Source organism: Littorina saxatilis, linkage group LG7, assembly GCF_037325665.1.
Source record: "Littorina saxatilis isolate snail1 linkage group LG7, US_GU_Lsax_2.0, whole genome shotgun sequence".
NCBI classification, from domain to species: Eukaryota; Metazoa; Mollusca; class Gastropoda; order Littorinimorpha; family Littorinidae; genus Littorina; species Littorina saxatilis.
The window spans coordinates 51,439,208-51,457,533 of record NC_090251.1 but is presented as its reverse complement, the minus strand read 5'-3'; the positions used below and the strand labels follow the sequence as shown (position 1 = coordinate 51,457,533).

General features: G+C 38.7%; 1 protein-coding gene and 1 long non-coding RNA gene across 2 annotated transcripts in view; both read right to left on the bottom strand.

Moving 5' to 3' along the window:
• LOC138970230 (trichohyalin-like) overlaps window positions 1-18,326 on the bottom strand; it is a 113,876-nt gene that overhangs the window by 2,128 nt on the left and 93,422 nt on the right. The gene's annotated exons all lie outside the window — the stretch shown is intronic.
• The window catches only part of LOC138971759 (uncharacterized), an 11,491-nt gene continuing 8,248 nt past the window's right edge, over window positions 15,084-18,326 (bottom strand). Inside the window, exons 2-3 of the long non-coding RNA XR_011457361.1 lie at window positions 16,558-16,779; window positions 15,084-15,470 (exon numbers count right to left, since the gene is read on the bottom strand). This is a non-coding gene — a long non-coding RNA (uncharacterized lncRNA). The remainder of the gene's footprint in view (window positions 15,471-16,557; window positions 16,780-18,326) is intronic.

Below are 18,326 nucleotides of genomic sequence, written 5' to 3'. Positions count from 1 at the left end.
TAATATCGGTACTTTCCCACAAAGTACAAATAAGTCAACTACATGCAACACACAAAACTGAACCAAAGCTCAGCAACGGTAGCGTTAGCGTTTCCTAACAGACTCCCTTTCTAACTAAGTCACTGTCAAAGTACTTACATGTGATTGGGAAAGCAGTTAGTGATGAAGATAAAGACTCAAGTGTTCCCATCAGATGTTGAGCAGAATCGTAGAAGTATAAACTATTCAGAGTAAAGGCCATGTACTTTTCTGAAGACTGCGCAATGCATCTTGCTTTGTATTCATCAGTTACTGCCTGCATGATCAGATGTGAATCATAACCGCGCAAGTTATGGAAGAAGATTGGAAGCTTCCAAGTCTTAGGATCAAACTTTAATTGTAGATTACATTTGCTGTGTGCTGCTCCTCGGAACTGCCCACTTACATGATCATGATCTCTTACTATTGGATGGTCTGTGTTTGGTGTTAGACTTTGTTCGCATATCCAACACTGTGTGGTAGAGTTAAACTGTTCTTGGTCTTCAGGTTTCATAACAATGTCTGAAAGATTCAGTTGTTTGGAGCAGTCATTTCGCACTTGGTTCATTTGCTGTAAGAAGTTCTTTGCTGCATTAGGTCCTCTGTACAATTGCGGTTTAGAATGTTTACCATCTGAACTAACAACAATAAATGCATATGAACAGACTTGATGATTACTTAGAGTTACTGTTTTAGGTAGGTCTTTTGGTAAAGGTCCTTCATATGGCACAATGATAGATTCAAAGTCAGCATAAACAACATAAGGACTTTTCTGTAGTTTGCATACATTCTTAAAATACACTTTGCTGTCTGGCGGTGGTGTTGTTAACTTCACAACCGCATCATCAACGCTCTTACAATGTTGCTTGTGTATAAGTGCTGCATGAATTGATGGAATACGCAAGAGACATCGCCTACAAAAGTCTTGTTTACTATTGTGATTGCTTGTGCTCGCCATCAGTCTACTCATTGTACGAATCAAAGTGTAATGATATTTTACACCATCAGTCATTAGTAACACGTCAACATGGTTAGTATCACAATCACCAATCGTTGGTGAGTTCTTTGATATTCTTACTGGTTTCAGTTCATCTTCCTCATCCCACGTGTAAACATTTACGGTGATGGGTTTGTTTTGCTGTTCAAATTTGTCAATGCTTGTAATGCTGACAGGAAATTCAATACCAGTAAAGTTTAGTTTATTTCTGTATGCATGATAGTTAGACACTCTTTCTGCATTTTTCTTTACACTGTACAGTCTAAATTGCCAGAACACACCACATAAAACATTTGTCATCATCATTCTTTATGTTCAGCACAGCACGTTTTTTGACAAGAGCAGGAGGTAAAGGTATGTAACTTCTACCTCTGATGGGGGCAAATTTACTTAGCTTCAATTCTATTTTTAGAATTTCACCTTCTGACCATCCGGATCCTTTCATCTTTGCATCCTCTGCAGCTTGCTCAAACCGTTTCATCATTTCATCTGCCCAGTTTCCATTCAATTCTGCCATAGAATTAAGTGCTAGTTGTCTGGTTGAAACATGAACTTCTAGCACCTCATCACTGACTGTTTTGTATTTTATTAAACTGACTATCTGCACTTTTACTGGAGGTTCAATCAACAAATTGTTTGGAATTTGTTCAATGGCGTCTTGCACACTGGACTGCACATTTTGAGGATCCGTTACTTGTAATTCAACGGTGTCAAATACTGTCGATAAAGATTCTAATACAGAGTCTTCCATCGCTGTGAGTTTGATTTTATAACTCAAAATAAAAATATAAATTAAAAAAATGAAGTTGCTTAGAATTCTTTCTCAGAGCTTTCATGTTTGTTAACACTATAAAATCTGAAATAAAAAATCATTTAACATTTGTACCACGTGGAACTAATTGTAATTCCTCTTTTACAAAGGCTCTTTGCGGTGCTGGTTCTCTCAAGTAATATATAGGTGGATTTGTCTCTACTACTCTCTTGATTTCATGAATGTCAATACTCCAGATTGGATCCGTTGCACGCTTCCTGCTGTCACCCTCAGCTTCACCGGGTGCATATAAATATCTGACTTTCTGATTGAAAGGTAGTAATGCCACTGGTGTTGTTGACTTTGGAGCAACAGGTATTGTTTTCTGTTTGATTGCATCAACTGGTCTTAACCCTGTAGCTTTAAATACCTCCAGATTCATTGCTCTAAGTACTGATGGTAATCTTTTGACCCATTCAGTGTTACGCAATTTACTTTCTGTGTCCAAAAATTCCTGATGGTACTGATATGAAAACAGTTTTTCTGCCAACTGTTTGTTAAAGCTCTCAACAATAGCCTGTGACCTGTGGTTTCCTGGAATACCTCTCTTCACTGTAACATGATGTTTTAACAGAAGCTGGTTGACAGCTCCTTTAAACTCCTTACCATCATCGCACTGAATCACTCTGGGATACTTTAGTGGTCCACGTCTGTAAATTTCTTGCAGGGCAACAGCTGTAGCTATAGCACTTTTCTCTGTCAACGGTTCAGCATCTTTGTATCTTGTTGCAACATCAACTACAGTCAGTGCATACTTATATTTCTTCCTTCTGACTGTGTCATGCGGTAAATACAGCAGGTCTATTTGATGAGTGTCATTCGGTTTAATGTTAACAAAGTGTGGTCGTGTAATTTTTCTTGGTGCAGGTAAATAGATCTGCCAAACTGCCTGCTTTGACAACCATTTCTTTGCTATATCTTGAGAAACACCTGCTGCGTCACTGAGCTTGTCAATAGCAGTTCTTCCTTTCCAGTATCCTTTTGGGGAATAATATATTTTAGATAACAAAGCATCACTCATGGTTTTTTAAATGACAGAATATTAAGATTTGACAGCACGCGCAATAAAGTAAACAACAGCCATACCAATAACAATGAAAACAATCTCGCCCACCTTCTGCTCTTCTGAAGGCTGATAAAAGTCACCCAGTTTTGGAGGAGCACTTGTCTTCATTTTCTTTCCAGTTACAAGATAGTATTCTTGAATGGCTGCATCAACATTGGCAAAGGTTTTGTTTGCATGTCCTTGCTGCCTGAGTTTATCATTCATAAAGTCTAACTGCGCAATTCGTTTCTTCTCGTATTCATCCTGTGCTTTCGCCAGTTGTTCCATGGCTTTGTTGTGCCTTTCCCTCTCTTCACCATTTTGTAGTTTAGAAAACAAATAGTTGCTGCCAGAAAATGCAAGCGCATTTACAATCGCACCTCCCACCATCATAACCAAGCTAGCCATTTTATTGTCTTACATGTTTATATTTTCTGGAATAATTCCTTGCTTCACCAGGAAGTCTTTTGTTGCAAAGGAAGCTGTCACAACACCAATTAGTTTAGCACCGTCTTCGAAGTCTAACTTTCCCAAGTCGGCTGGTTTCATTCTGAGGAGACTTTTACCCAGCATTGTGTAACCTACACTCAAGCCTCCAATCACTGCAGCGTGATAAACTAGATTAACTATTGTCTTTTCAGAACTCATTTTTATGTTATCAAAATTAAAATATTAAAATTATTCCATATGAAATGAATCCACTGCAGGTACTACTGTGGGCTTTTTTATTGTTTGTACTGCTTTGTTTGTTGGTTTTGGTGTTTCTGATTTTGGTGTTTCTGACACTTTATATTTGCCTTGCCAAAGTTTGTAAAGCAAGTATCCACCTCCTCCAACAACAGCTGCTACAGCTACTTTTCTGTATGATAGAAATGAAGATTTTAATTCTTGATCAGTTTGTGTGACCTTAGTCACTTCAGGAATGTTTGGTGTCTGCTCAACTTCAGACATAATGTTCTGCTTTGCCTTTTGATTTAACTTTTTTTGTCTGTTCCATTCGGCTAGTTTTTTTCCTGCTTCTACTCTACCAGGTTTCTTTGTCACTGTGTTCACTTCTGGGATTTTCGTCTGCTCCACTGTCTGCTTCAACTGATCTGTCATCTTTTTTATTCTGAAAATTAATGTGTTTGAAAGTAATTAATCCAGCAACAAATGGTACTAATAAAGCACCAAATCGATAATACAGGTCACAGGCAAGAGATTCGAGGGACTTGGAAACAACAGGGTCATGAGTTAGATCATGTGTTAAGTCTTCCTCCGAGTCGAGAGGTGTAAAATGTCCAAAAATCTTTGTGTACAAACCTATAACAGTCTGTCCAATACTTCTAACCATCTTAGAACCAAGCACTGATTCATACCGTCCATGATACTTTTCTATATCTTCTGAGGAAAGATGTTGTACTTCTTCCACAGTTAACTGCTGCCCAAGGTAGTGTTTTGTTTTTCCACAAACAGCAAGTGAATACAATCTTTCTTTTTTATCAGGTATAGTCCTACTGTCACAGATTTCAATATCTGTAGCAGTCTGCATCAGCAATTCATCACAGTTCATTTTATTTTGATGCAGAATAAAATTAAAATCTAGTAATTAAACTTGAGTAAGAACTTAGGTAGGAACTTAACAAGAACTTAGGTAGGAACTTGAGTAAGAACTTAGGTAGGAACTTAACAAGAACTTAGGTAGGAACTTAACAAGAACTTGACAAGAACTTGTGTAAGAACTTGACAAGAACTTGACAAGAACTTGACAAGAACTTGAGTAAGAACTTGGTAAGAACTTAGTAAAAACTTGACAAGAACTTAGCAAGGATTTCTACAAACATACATACTGAACTGGTTGATCAGTTTTTAAAACCAGTTTCGAGTGCTTAGAAGATTTCAGATTTTTCTTTATTCTTTCTCTCTCCTGTTTGTTTTCAATGACATCATTTTCTCGAAGGCACTCTTCAAAACTGTCACGGTCCTTTGAATAGAACAATGTTATTGTTTTGAGTTGCTCTCTAAAGTCTTTCAGAACTGCATTGTATTTTTGTGTTAATATCCAAACTGATATTAATGCATGTCGTCCACTGAATGCAAGCTTTGCTAGTGCACTTTTCTTTCTAACAATGTCACGTTCTGCTGCACAGTCATCAATAATAAACAGTGTTGGCGTGTTCTGAAAAAGATCGAAATAATGCTCCAAGCAAACATTTAGACGATCAGAAGGATTTACAATAAATATATTTTGATCAGACCATATGAATTTTCTCTCCTTGTATGTTCTGTTATGCTTTATGGTTGGACAGAATATGACTATGTGTTCAAAGTGATTTATGTAAACAGTCTGTAATAAATCCAAAACATATCTTGTTTTGCCGCAACCTGTTGCCCCACAAATCAAAGAACAGTGTGGATCTTTTGGAAGAAAATCTAGATACTTCATTTTAACACGTTCAATAAACAATATCCTGTAATCTGCTTTCAGAGATGTTTAACTGCGCATCTGACACAACAAACACGTAGATCTTAACTGATTTACTACTACTCCCTACTTCCTTTTCAATTTGTATTGTGATTCCTTCTGATCCGTTTTCAATTCGCCTTCCACTTCCATGCAGTTTGTTGTCGTCAGTTGTTCTGAGATCCAGCCATAACGCATATTTATTTGTCAAGAAATCTTCTACGCCAACACCGTGTAAATGTAGATCTTTAGCCACAAGATCAGATGTTGGGTCTTTCAATCTTCCTCCAGTAAAGTACTTTCTTGCTTCATCATAGTGTTGGTATGGCAGCATGCCAGATGCAAATATTTGGTTTGGCTGCCCTTCAATTGTGCAATATACTCTATTGATTAGTGGATTGTAAAACTTTTCTATTTGCCTTTCATATGAATCTTTTGGTTCCTCAAACAACATAAGTATTCCCTTCATTGACCTAGCTGGTGTATTCAAGTTAATGTTCCAGATTGGATCAGCCTGGCTTTTTGAAAGTGTACTGTGATTCAACACTCTTTCATAATAGATAGGCAGCTTAGAACTGTACTGATTTTCTATAAGTCTAGCCAGTTCAGGATGGTTTACAACATCAAACTCTAAAGAAATTCCAGACACCTTATACTTTGCTTCCGGGTCTTGTGAAAGCATAACACGATCATAACTATTGAAAGTCAGGTCGTATGACAGCCTGTCACGCAATGCTCCTTGATAGAAGGGAGGATGTGAATTTATGAGTTCAAAGTCAATTGGAATACAAAATTTGTTTCCAAAAGCAACATTGACAGCGTTATCTTTTTTGTTATTTTCAGCTTTATCTCCTGCTCCTATTCTAACTTTTATCCCATTTTCTGACTGAATCCCTTGAAACACTCTGTTTTTCTTTTCATTGTCAGTCAACCAATGATCTGCATAAACTAAAAAAACATCTGCATTATTCAATGACATCACTTCCCGCCCTTCCAGTTTGACAGTAATCTTCCTCACAATTGCTCTTCCTACATTATAAGCCAAAGTCCTATTTGCATCTGAGCCAGATTCTAATTCTAATTTGAATGATAGTCTTACAGTGCCTGGTACAATAACATCGTTCTTACCTAGATTAGGAAACCTAACAGTAAGTATTTCATTCTGATCAATAGTAGAAGGATTATTTGTAACTATAACTGTTTGCCTTATTCCTTTTACCCCGAGAGGTTCTTTCAGCCTTCTGTAAGGATCAAGAACAGAACCGAACGATTGTGCCATCTTTTTTTATTTTCAAAATAAAAAATAAGTTACAAATGGCAGAAGGTGGATTTGAAGATTTATTTGAGCCAGCGGACGACATGAGCGAAGCAATCCCTTTGGTTCCCTACCATCATTCGCTGCATTATGAGGTGGCACGACATAAACTTCTGGAAGGTAAAGTTAGAGATTTCTACAAAAGTTTAGGAGAAGAACCTGATGTTTTAGATCCAAACCAGTTCAAAATGGAAGCAAATCATTTATATACAACTAGCGATAAAGGAGAAAAAGTCCAACTTACATATAAATCTAATCCTGCTAAGTTTCTATCAAAAGTTTCACTAAAACAAAAACTTACTGCTAATCGACTTAGGCAATTAGATATTGTGCCTAGCACACGGTCATCACCTTCCCATGTTGTTTCCTTACTTCAACAAGCAGAACTAGGACTACCAACTGCTACTCAAATAGAATCTGTTCCATTGCAAGATCTTAATAAACTTGCAGAAGAGGCTGATCAACTTATACAAGAGATAGAGACTTCTTTTTCTGAGGAAACTTCACTGAAGACTCCACATGAACTATTACCTATGAGAGAAATAGAAGCCCTTAATCAATCACTACAAACCATCAGAGGTGAAATAGCAAATAATCTGTCAAAACTAGGTCAGCTGGATGAAGATATAAACAAAGAGAAACAAAAACTTGCTGATGCTGATGATTTGAACCTAGAACAAGAAGTAAAAAACAGAATTTCTAAGCGTTTAAAAGATTTGCAGGAGGAGAAAGCCATAAGGTTAGAAGTTCTAAGTAACAATAGAGAACAACTGAGAACACAGGTCAGCAGAATAAAAAATACAATTCAAAGAATCCTTTACGAAGACACAACTCTTGCTGAAAGAATTAGAACGCTTTTCAGAGAGCAGGGAATCACAATAGCTAGTATACTAACTGCGTTAGGATTTGCAATAAGCACATTAGTGTTAACACTCACAGGTGGCACTGTCACACCTCCACCTCCACCTCCACCTTCACCTCCATCTGATCCGGGATGGGTAAAGAAACAACTCAAACACATTGCAGAACTATTAAAGAAACTAGCAGCAAAAGCTTTGGATGCACTTCCAGGAATCATTGGTTCAATTGTTAGCTGGCTGTTATCTTTTGCAGGTAAAGTTGTTGGTTTCATGGCTGAACATCTCTGGACTCTAATAGTTTTAATTGCAGGTGTTCTGCTAACGAGAATAAAGCAAAAGTAAGCCTACACCCACTCCACCAATTACTAGAGCAGTCTTCTGCGATTCATGATCATCACTAATACTAACAGCTTGATCATCACTAGTGACAGAATGATCTTCACCTGCAGCGTGATCTTCACTTGTCGCGCTTTGTTTCTGTTCATTGTGATATGGCTGTAGCATCGTTCTGATTTCTGAATTCAGTTCTTCTCCCTTTCCAAGCGGCTGGGTGTCACTAGCAATAATGATTTCATTGTTATAATTTGTTATTGTTCCAATCTGCAGCTGGAGATCAGAAGGTAACATGTAAAGGCAGTTACCAACAGCAAAGTCAACTTTTGATCTTGCATAACGGAGAGAGTCTTGATACCTTTTGATGCTGGAAGGCAGATCAACTGCAGAGTTTATGACATCTTCTAAATTTGATAACAACTGTTTCTGTGCATCAAACCCTGTGCTTGTTCTTATTATGTTTGATCGTGTCTGTGCCTGCGAGCCTAGCAAGCACCACGCATATGTTCGGATAGATTCATTGATCCTTTCAACACCTGATCCAGTGAAACCTTTGCCGGTGTCTAATATAAAAGTAGTCCATGCATTGTGGTGCTGTTGTTCTATTGATCCTAACTGTACCTGCACATTTGAAGAAAAAGATGTATGACCTGGCCAGTAATCAAAATTATACCTCCTGTGGACACCCCATAAATATAGTGTTCCCATGCCATGGTTTTTGTCTTGCTTTTGCCTAAAGTCGGTCTTAAAATCTATATTGAATTCATTGCAGAGACGTTCATACACTTTCATGTTTATCCTATTGTTGAATGGGTTCCAGCTCTTTTCATGCGGCATTGGTGCCTGAAGTTCAGACAAGATTCTCCTGCACTGATAGTAAACGTGAAATGTGTACACACACTTTGTCAGTAAGTTTGAATTATTCATGTGGTCTGCATAGGACACTCCACATCCTGTGGTTGCACAGAATATTGCAAAGTTTAACTGATTCTGATAGAACTGCATTGGGTGAGAGTTCCACATCTTTGGAACACTATCATTTTTGATTGGGGGATTTAGGTAAGAATGGAATGGGTCAGGCACTTTAACGCGAATGGATTCTGTTTCTGTTACAGCAAAGTCCAACTCATGGAAAGAAATAGTCTTTGGATTGTAATATGGTCCAGTTTTGTATTTAACGTCTTTGTTGAATTTATACTGACTCATTTTTGTTGTTGAATAAAAAATGTTTATCACACTAACAAATGTGAAGACTAGTGTGCCAGTTAAACTTGCAAACCCTATCAACAATCAAAATGGAGGAATGAAAGTTGCACTGCATGAAATTATGTACAAGGTTACTTGGTATAATATCAGTAAAAAAAAGGATAACAACTGGGTTAGAATTAATGATAAAAAACATTCTGTAGAAGATGGTTACTATGACTTCTGCACTTTAGAGAAAGAATTGTTTGCTCCAGTAGGTATTACAGCGAGTTTAAATCATGCAAGTCTCATTGCTACTCTTACTATGCCCAAAACTAGAGAAGTAAACAGATCATTTGAGTTTCCAACCAAACTCCTTGATATGCTTGGAATTACAAATACATACAAGGGAACACGTCCCATTGACATGGATGTTAACAGTGTACTGTTTGTTCACATGAGAGAGCTTAACACATCCTATAATCTGTTTAATGATCAGCGTTCTGATCTGCTTAGGATTCTTCCACCGAGTGATGCCTCTTTTTGTAAAATGCACGTGCCAACATTTAAGACACTTCAGTTCAAGGACTTGGAGGAAGGGTGTCATGAATTCCTACACATTGATCTGAAAAATCAAAGTGGACAACCAGTTGATTGTTTGTTTAACATTACATTGGAAATAGTTCCATAAAATATTGAGTATTAAAATGTCGAGTGGACCTACAATAGTTTATCCTGTTGCATGTTCAACTATAGAGTTGAAAGATTTAGCAGACGCTATCGACTTTGAGAGCAATGCTGAAGTTGGTGCAGTGTATGCATTCGAGTTTACAGACACTGGTCATTACAAGAGAAAGGAAATCGACGATGAAAAGAAACCAAGATTCCTCAAACTAGGTCAAATCCGTGATGTTAATGTACCTGATCCAATTGTCCTTGACACATTCTACATGTGGAAACATCAGAATAAAAAATGGGTACTTAGTCCTGTTATGAAAAAGATTGACTGGGAAATGAAGTTTGAATTTGTGAGTCCATACACTCTTGTTGGAAAAGACGACACATTCCGTAAGTCAATCAATGCTGGACCACTAATTGTTAGCCTTGTTCCTGCGATTAACAGCAGGGGAGAAGTTGCAGTTAAACCTTTCCATAAGAACAACTATCTCATTCACAGAAAACAAAGTGTTGAAAAGGACGCTGACACCATTGTCGATTTTATACCCAAGCTTCCAATAGGGCAGAATGCAACTATGATATTTGATATAGTTGTCAGGAAAAGGGAAGAAACCACAAACACTGTTCTAATGAGAGGAATAAATCTCAACTGGAGACCATTAAATGTTGAAGAAGTCAGAGTATTTATTGCTGTTCAAAAGGATTCTAACACAATAAAGAAACAGACGTCAAACCAAAATGTTGTTGTTAACGCAGATATAAATAATTTAACAGAAATAAGAAGTATTAATCTTACTTATCTTGATTTGATTGCTTTCTACTATACAGATAAGGTGTTAAGCAATGAACAGCTTCAAAGCTTAGCAGAAACACTGGCCAGTGAGAATTAAGATAAATATTTTATATTTTGCATTAAAAAGATGACTAGCAGTGTGAAGCTTTATCCTAATATTGATGAAAGTGCAGCAGAAAGTCAACAATTCAGACTGGCACACATTAGTAATATACAAAAACAACTAGAAGATGAATTAGAAAAATATTCTCGCGCTAGACGTAAGTACTCAACAACTTACAACAGCCTTTCTAATGCCAGCACTGGTTCTACTATCCTTGCATCAGCTGCAGGTGTAACGGGAACAATTCTGTTAGCTACCGGAGTAGGGACTCCAGTTTCTCTAATCCTAGGTGGTGTGGCAGCAGCAGTTGGTGGTTTATCATTTATAGCATCAGCTATAATGAAAAAAATTGTGAAAAAGCTTGAAAAACACGAATCCATTTCCACTCTTGCATCATCAAAATTGTCTAGCCTAAAACTGTCTATCAGTAAAGCACTTGAAGATTCAAAAGTTTCTGACGAAGAATTCAAACAGATACAAACAGACTTTGATGACTACAAAAGTAAGAAAGTAAGTATTCAAACAAAAACACGAGCTGAATATAACAAGCCAATCGATATAGAAGATCTGAAAAAGCAGTTTTTAAAAAAGGGGATTCAAATAGGACGGGAAGAAAAAGAAAAAAGAAAATCACTTGTAAAGAGTTAACTATTCGTTTAGACAGTCACATTGCATGTATCAGATATAATTCTAACAGTGAAAGAACATATGAAGTAAAGTTTGTAAATGAGAGAGCGTATTGAGCTTAAGAATGTTGTATAAGAGAAAGGGGGAATGTACGTTCAGGGTTACTGATTCCGACAGACCCGGAATTGGTTCAAAACAACCTTACTTTACTGTATTTTTTTTGTATGGATTTATGCAGTATTTTTCTGATTTTGTCGCATGTTTCATTTTAGTAAAAGTTTAGTCCAGAAGCCTATTTTTGGTTAATATTTAGGGTCTGTCGGAATCAGTGAGCCAGAACGTACATTCCCCCTTTCTCTAAAAGTGATAACTGGGTCCGGAAGAATGCCTCGTAGGTGTGCAGCCGCAAACTGCAAAAACACGCAAACAACAAGCGGCATTTCCTTCCACAGATTTCCTACCAAAAACCTAAGTTTGTTATCGAAATGGGAGATGTTTCCACAGCTAAAGCGTGCGCATTTAAAAGTGTCTGGCAAAAGCAGGTTCATTTGCAGTGAACATTTCGTGCAAACCGACTTCATCAACTTTGAGCAAAACAGGTTGGGGTTTCAACCGAAAAGAGTATTGTCGCGATTGGCAGTACCCTCCGTTCAAAGCTGCTTGAAGGTCAGTGTACTTTGATTGTAGATGTAGTAGATGTTTTTTGTTTTGACCATGCACCCACATATTCATATTGGTGCGCAGCAAATGTGAATTGGTGCAGATTAGTGTGTCTTGGTCCGGTTATTACTGCTGGATTACAAAGATGATGTATTGACGTCGAAGCGCCACAGGCAACACTGTTCTTTCTTTCTTTCTTTCTTTATTTGGTGTTTAACGTCGTTTTCAACCATTCAAGGTTATATCGCGACGGGGGCAACACTGTTGCATACCGGTCTGAGCTGAGCTGTGGAAAATGGGGGCTGGGCAGGAACAAGAGCGGGTGGGGGTGATAGGGGTGGGGGTGGGGGGTGGGTGGGGGGTGGCGCGGCAGATTAAGAGTAACACGTCAGTTGTCAGTTTTGTTGTTGAGACATTACACAATATATGTGCCAAGCGTGGGGTAAATATGATCGCAAACTCCAAATGTAAATCCATGACATTGACAGTGTTTGCTTGAATTATAATTTACTATGTATAAAATATCTATTCTAAGCGTGCAGTTTTTGCTACTGAAAGACGAGAGCTGTGAGAATCGTGCATGTGATTTGTCTGCAATGACTGAGACACGTAAAACCAGCTTATGTGTTGAAACTTACGCATGGATACACACATGATAATATCCATACGTCTTTCAGTGGGTATTTCCATTTTCAATGTTCTGAATAGGTCAATAGACAATACCAGACCAAGCATACTTTCAAATCAAATTATCATTACACTAAGTGTATTTCTTCTTTTACTTCCAGAGGAAAAGGGAACTGTCACGATTCCCAACGGCAAACGATGAGAACAAAAGGACACTCCATAACAAGCCCTGCTGTACTTGCCGCTGTCACGAAAAACCGCCAGTCATGAAAATATTTGCCTGTGCACAGACAGTCAACCCACAGCAATGTGAAAGGTGTACACACACACACACACACACACACACTCACACACTCACACACACACACACACACACACACACACACACACACACACACACACACACACACACACACACACACACACACACACACACACACATGCGTGCTAAATATAGAATTTCATGTTTTTGGCTCACGTAAGTGTAGCCTATGCGATCATAACTTTGTCTGTCTGTGCGTGCGTGCGTGCCTGCGTGCGTGCGTATGTGCGTGCGTGCGTGTGTATGTCTGTGGTAGAAACTCTAACATTTGAAGACGTCACATTACATTGACGTCACATTATGACGTAAGAGGGTTAGACGTCACGCGAAGGAAGTACTGAAAGTCTCGGTCATTATTATTTTGAGCGGGCCGAGACTAGTTGGCAGTCGTGTCCCTGTAAGTAGGCTACATGCAGACAGACAGATCTAGATCTAGTGTCTCGCTTTCTTGCACAGTTTCACCTATGCTCTTTCTGTGTGTGTGTGTGTGTGTGTGTGTGTGTGTGTGTGTGTGTGTGTGTGTGTGTGTGTGTGTGTGTGTGTGTGTGTGTGTGTGTGTGTGTGTGTGTGTGTATGTGTGACGGAGTGATTGAGTTTGTGTTACTGTTTGTCGATTTCTTACGTGAGCCTTGATGGCTTCGCCTCTTGTTATGATGAGCATGAAAGTTGCAAAGGATGAAGTGTTCTTTCTGTTTTAAAGGGTCACAAACTGATGATAAGGTACACCCAGCACCTCTTGTTCACATGATAAGGTACACCCAGCACCTCTTGTTCACATGATAAGGTACACCCAGCACCTCTTGTTCACATGATAAGGTACACCCAGCACCTCTTGTTCACATAAGGTACACCCAGCACCTCTTGTTCACATGATAAGGTACACCCAGCACCTCTTGTTCACATGATAAGGTACACCCAGCACCTCTTGTTCACATGATAAGGTACACCCAGCACCTCTTGTTCACATGATAAGGTACACCCAGCACCTCTTGTTCACATGATAAGGTACACCCAGCACCTCTTGTTCACATGATAAGGTACACCCAGCACCTCTTGTTCAGATGATAAGGTACACCCAGCACCTCTTGTTCAGATGAAAAAGGTTGACTTCTGCCAGCAGACGGATTCTGAAGAACCCAAAGGAAACCGACAACCGCTAGCAGTGCATGAACATCTTTTTAAGGTTATGGAGGAAGAGCCCGTCAGCGAGTCAGACGAGGAGGAGGGAGTGGTGACAGACCGAGAAAACGAGGACTGGGAACTCAGTAACCAATCCGAGGAGAGCTGTGACACAGTTATCACTGGAAGGTACAAGCTTTTGTCATGAATCTTCTGTCGCTGTTTCTTAGTTGAACATGGGGAAATGCCCAATGTCCCGTTTCACGCTTAATCACGAATTTCGCTATATCTCATGCACATTGTTGTAAACATTTCCACCCCCCACGAAAAAAAAAAAAAAGATAAAAAGAAAGAAAAGGGAATTTATGCAACAGATCATGTCCGTATGTGATTGTGATGTATACTATTTCTCTGTCGTCTGCTCCTGAAGCAGACAATGTTGTTTTGGAGCAACCCGGATGACACGGGGTGGGGTAAAACAGAGGATGATGGGTACATTATAAACATAGTCCACAATCATCCTGACTGTAAACAGTGACAGCCGAAATATTAGCTGAGTTTTTGAGGAGTAGGAAAGCGACAATAATCCTGGCGAATATCATTGTTTTTTAAGCTTTTCTGTTTTGATATCGTACCACTATCATGGCTTTCAATTGAAGTGAAAAACTTCATGAGAGTGGTAGTTATAGTGTGAAAACCTTCCTGTACTACTCTGCAACAGTTCTGACCTACTTTGGAAGCGTGGGTATTTGTTCCTTCTGTCAAGATGGTTGAACGTGCTACAGTTTTGTTTGTCGGACACTCGCATGCACGAAGACTTGGGGAATTCTACAAATAACCTCTGCTTTCAGTTTCAATGATCTCTCCCTTATGAGTATGTTTCTGAGTCATAAATTCACTATCTGACGCAAAAGTTTGACAGACCTGAGTTTAGTGGAACTCCCACTCTATGTCTTAAAAAAGATATGTAACAAAATGAAATCTTAGAAATTAGAAAAATATATAATAGTGAGGGTAAATTTCTAAAAGTTTAACTTCAAGCAGTTCATTTAACCAAGAAAGGTAGTGAACGTTGTAACACAAGAGGGGGAAGGGGGTATATTTAATGTACCCGTTATATATTCATACCGATGCATATCACCACAAACAGTTATTTCTTGAGTCAAATTCATCGATTTAATTTGTATTTCTATTTGCGGGGCACAGGCTATGCTGACCGGCTCACAGAATATCTGATGCGGGAGTACACTAACAGCCCCAGGAACCTGGAACTAAGTGTGTGGGATCATGTGGACCATGTACCAGACCACCTGGCATCCCAGTACCATCGTCCCACCATGCAGGAAGCTGTTCAACACAGGGTCACACGATTCCCTCCAGCTGGGGGAGTTTGAACCCCACTCTTCCTCCGGCGTCAGGGAAAGTGTCCCTGATCGTTTTCACGGCACAAGCTGGTAGAGGCACCCTGATGCTTTTGCCGAGAAAACCCCAACACCATCGCACCAGCTGCCTGTAGGCGACATATCTGTATTTCCTGCGAAAGCAAGAAAGAAACAAGTGGTGTAAAGCAATCCCAGAATAACATTGAACGCACTGCATTTTTGTCACAAATATACATATATATATATATATATATATATATATATATATATATATATATATATATATATATACATATATATATAGGCAAATATTTAAAATCTATATATCAATAACCCGTAGCAAGAAAATAGATTACAATTTCATACGAAAATCGTATAGAAAGCGTGTGGAGCGATTCCTTGAAAATGATTGCTGAGATCTTCATGAAACTTTGCATCTAAAACCTTCCAGAAGATGTCTTCCTTTTTTTCGATAAATGTCAGGCGGAAACCTCCTTTTCTTCATCCATAAATATAAAGATATGACATGTTCACTTTAGAAATTTGTGTTGGAATCTGTTATGTAGGTATACTGTATGCAGGCAGTTATCGGACTATGACCAATGTCCGCCAAGTTCTATTACTGTAGGCTTTCACCAACGATCGTCAGCTACACACCCATTCTAAGCAATGAGGTACATTTGCGATGTCAAAACTTAAGAAAAATGAACAAGCTCTAATCATACTGATAATTATGTGGATAGGATGGATTAATGTATTCGTTAATTATTTGTCAGGGGAGTTACATTTTTGTTCGACATTTTTTTTCATCGGAGTACACCTGTTGTGGGAAGTAACTTTCTCGTGTATGAGTAGAGTAACATATTCGTACGAATTTTTTACTCCGGAGTAAAAAATCTCGTAGGATTAATATCGTGCTACACCGGCAAGTAAAAAGTGTACATACTGAAGAATCCCACATCAATTAAATTGTATCTTGAAAAGTGTGTGGGTGGGTGTTCAGTCTTACAATAGGTTTTGTATTTATTTCACACAAATGTTATTGTTTCCCAGTTGCTGTTATTTTCCACTGTTAATGTTTATAATGAAGATTTAATTAGATTCGATGTATTTGTGTCTAGTTTACGTATCCGATCTGTTTATTTGTGTAATACAATGTACTATTTCACTCTCTTGTCAGTGTAAGAATATGCAAATGTATCCGAATGATAATCTTCTGATTTGTGTTGTGTTACATACTCATGCAGATCGAAATTTAGACGCCCGTAGTCCTGCTTGTACGAATAGTATGCGGTCTCCAGGCAGTAGATGTCCAGGCACACGGTACGAAAGCCAGGATGTGCTGTGATGCAGCCTACCTGCTCTTCCAGGCCTTCTACCTTCTGTTTGATTTGTCTGACGTCGTGGCAACACACACACTCAACAGAAGTTGGCATCCGGCAGCAATGTCCGCACTGACACCTGAAACAGTAGATCACTCTGTAATCATAACAGCATGCCCCGTTCACATAGGAGACACACACAAAACCGGGTGATTCTTGTGTATGCACAAAACTTACCATGATTTACAGAAACAACACGAACAGTACCATTGGTCGCGGTTTCACAATGCATGCAGTGTTAGTACCCTTCGAGTGAATCTAACAGGGTCGCTTTTTAACACTGACCACACATCGTGACTGACCTGGCCACTGTGAAACAGAAACAATGTCCTGTCTCCTCAAGGTGTTTGAAAATACTCCTGCACTGTCTTTTGAACAGTGTCCCATGTTGCGAAACAAAACAAACCAAACATCTATCAAAAGAAGGGAACTGCTGTGTATGCATTTTTGAATATTTCTGAGAAAGCTTCTTTTGTTAAAACGACTAGCGGTATCACTCCATCACACGATAAACGATCACATTCACAGAATTCGATTTCAGCCTTCTGTTGGTGCGTATCGCTAGCGCTACGTGTCATTTGTGCTACGTGTCATTTGTCCTACGTGTCATTTGTGCTACGTGCCGCTATCGCTACGTTGATTAGTGCTACAAATAATTTGTCGATGAGTCGCTATCATTCGTTCATTATCACTACGTGTCGACAGCACTACATCTTTTAGCGCTACGTGTCATTATCGCTACGTGTCAATACCACTACTTACTGACGACTCTCTCTTTCTCCTTTTTGGCTCACGTAAGTGTAGCCTATGCGATCGTAACTTTGTCTGTCTGTGCGTGCGTGCGTGCGTCTGTGCGTGTGTATGTCTGTGGTAGAAACTCTAACATTTGAAGACGTCACATTACATTGACGTCACATTATGACGTAAGAGGGTTAGACGTCACGCGAAGGAAGTACTGACAGTCTCGGTCATTATTATTTTGAGCGCGCCGAGACTAGTTGGCAGTCGTGTCCTTGTAAGTAGGCTACATGCAGACAGACAGATCTAGATCTAAGATAAGTAATAAGAAGAACATTTATATAGCGCTAAATCAAAAACTTTCGTTAAAAAGGCTTGCTCTAAGCGCTTGACATCTAATCTAAAACGTCATTCACACTCTTTATAATGATGTACAAGAACTTCATGTCACACTCTTTCATTCAGTATAGCACCATTCACACAGTTGTTATTCTGTACAAGACAATAAGTTAGTCTAACATTTAGAATGTTCATAAGATGAAAACAAGAGAAAACCAGACTGATTAAAACAACTGCTCAGTGCTAACAAAGCATGAATCTTAATGATAAACGTAATACATGTTTAACTGTTAAGACCATAAAAAAACCTATATGCTAAAATAACTTCGAACTTTTAAGAACTTCTTATAAGATACACAGCACATCTAGATAAACACCAGAATGATAAAACAAAAGGCAACTCGTTAAAACTATTAAATGCATCAATGTCTAAAACACGAAAGACTCAAATATAAGATACACAATTCTCTAGAATTGTTTATTAAAACTGAAACCGACCTGCTCAAAGTAAACCATACCCACCCCCTCCCTACCCACCCCCAACCCTCC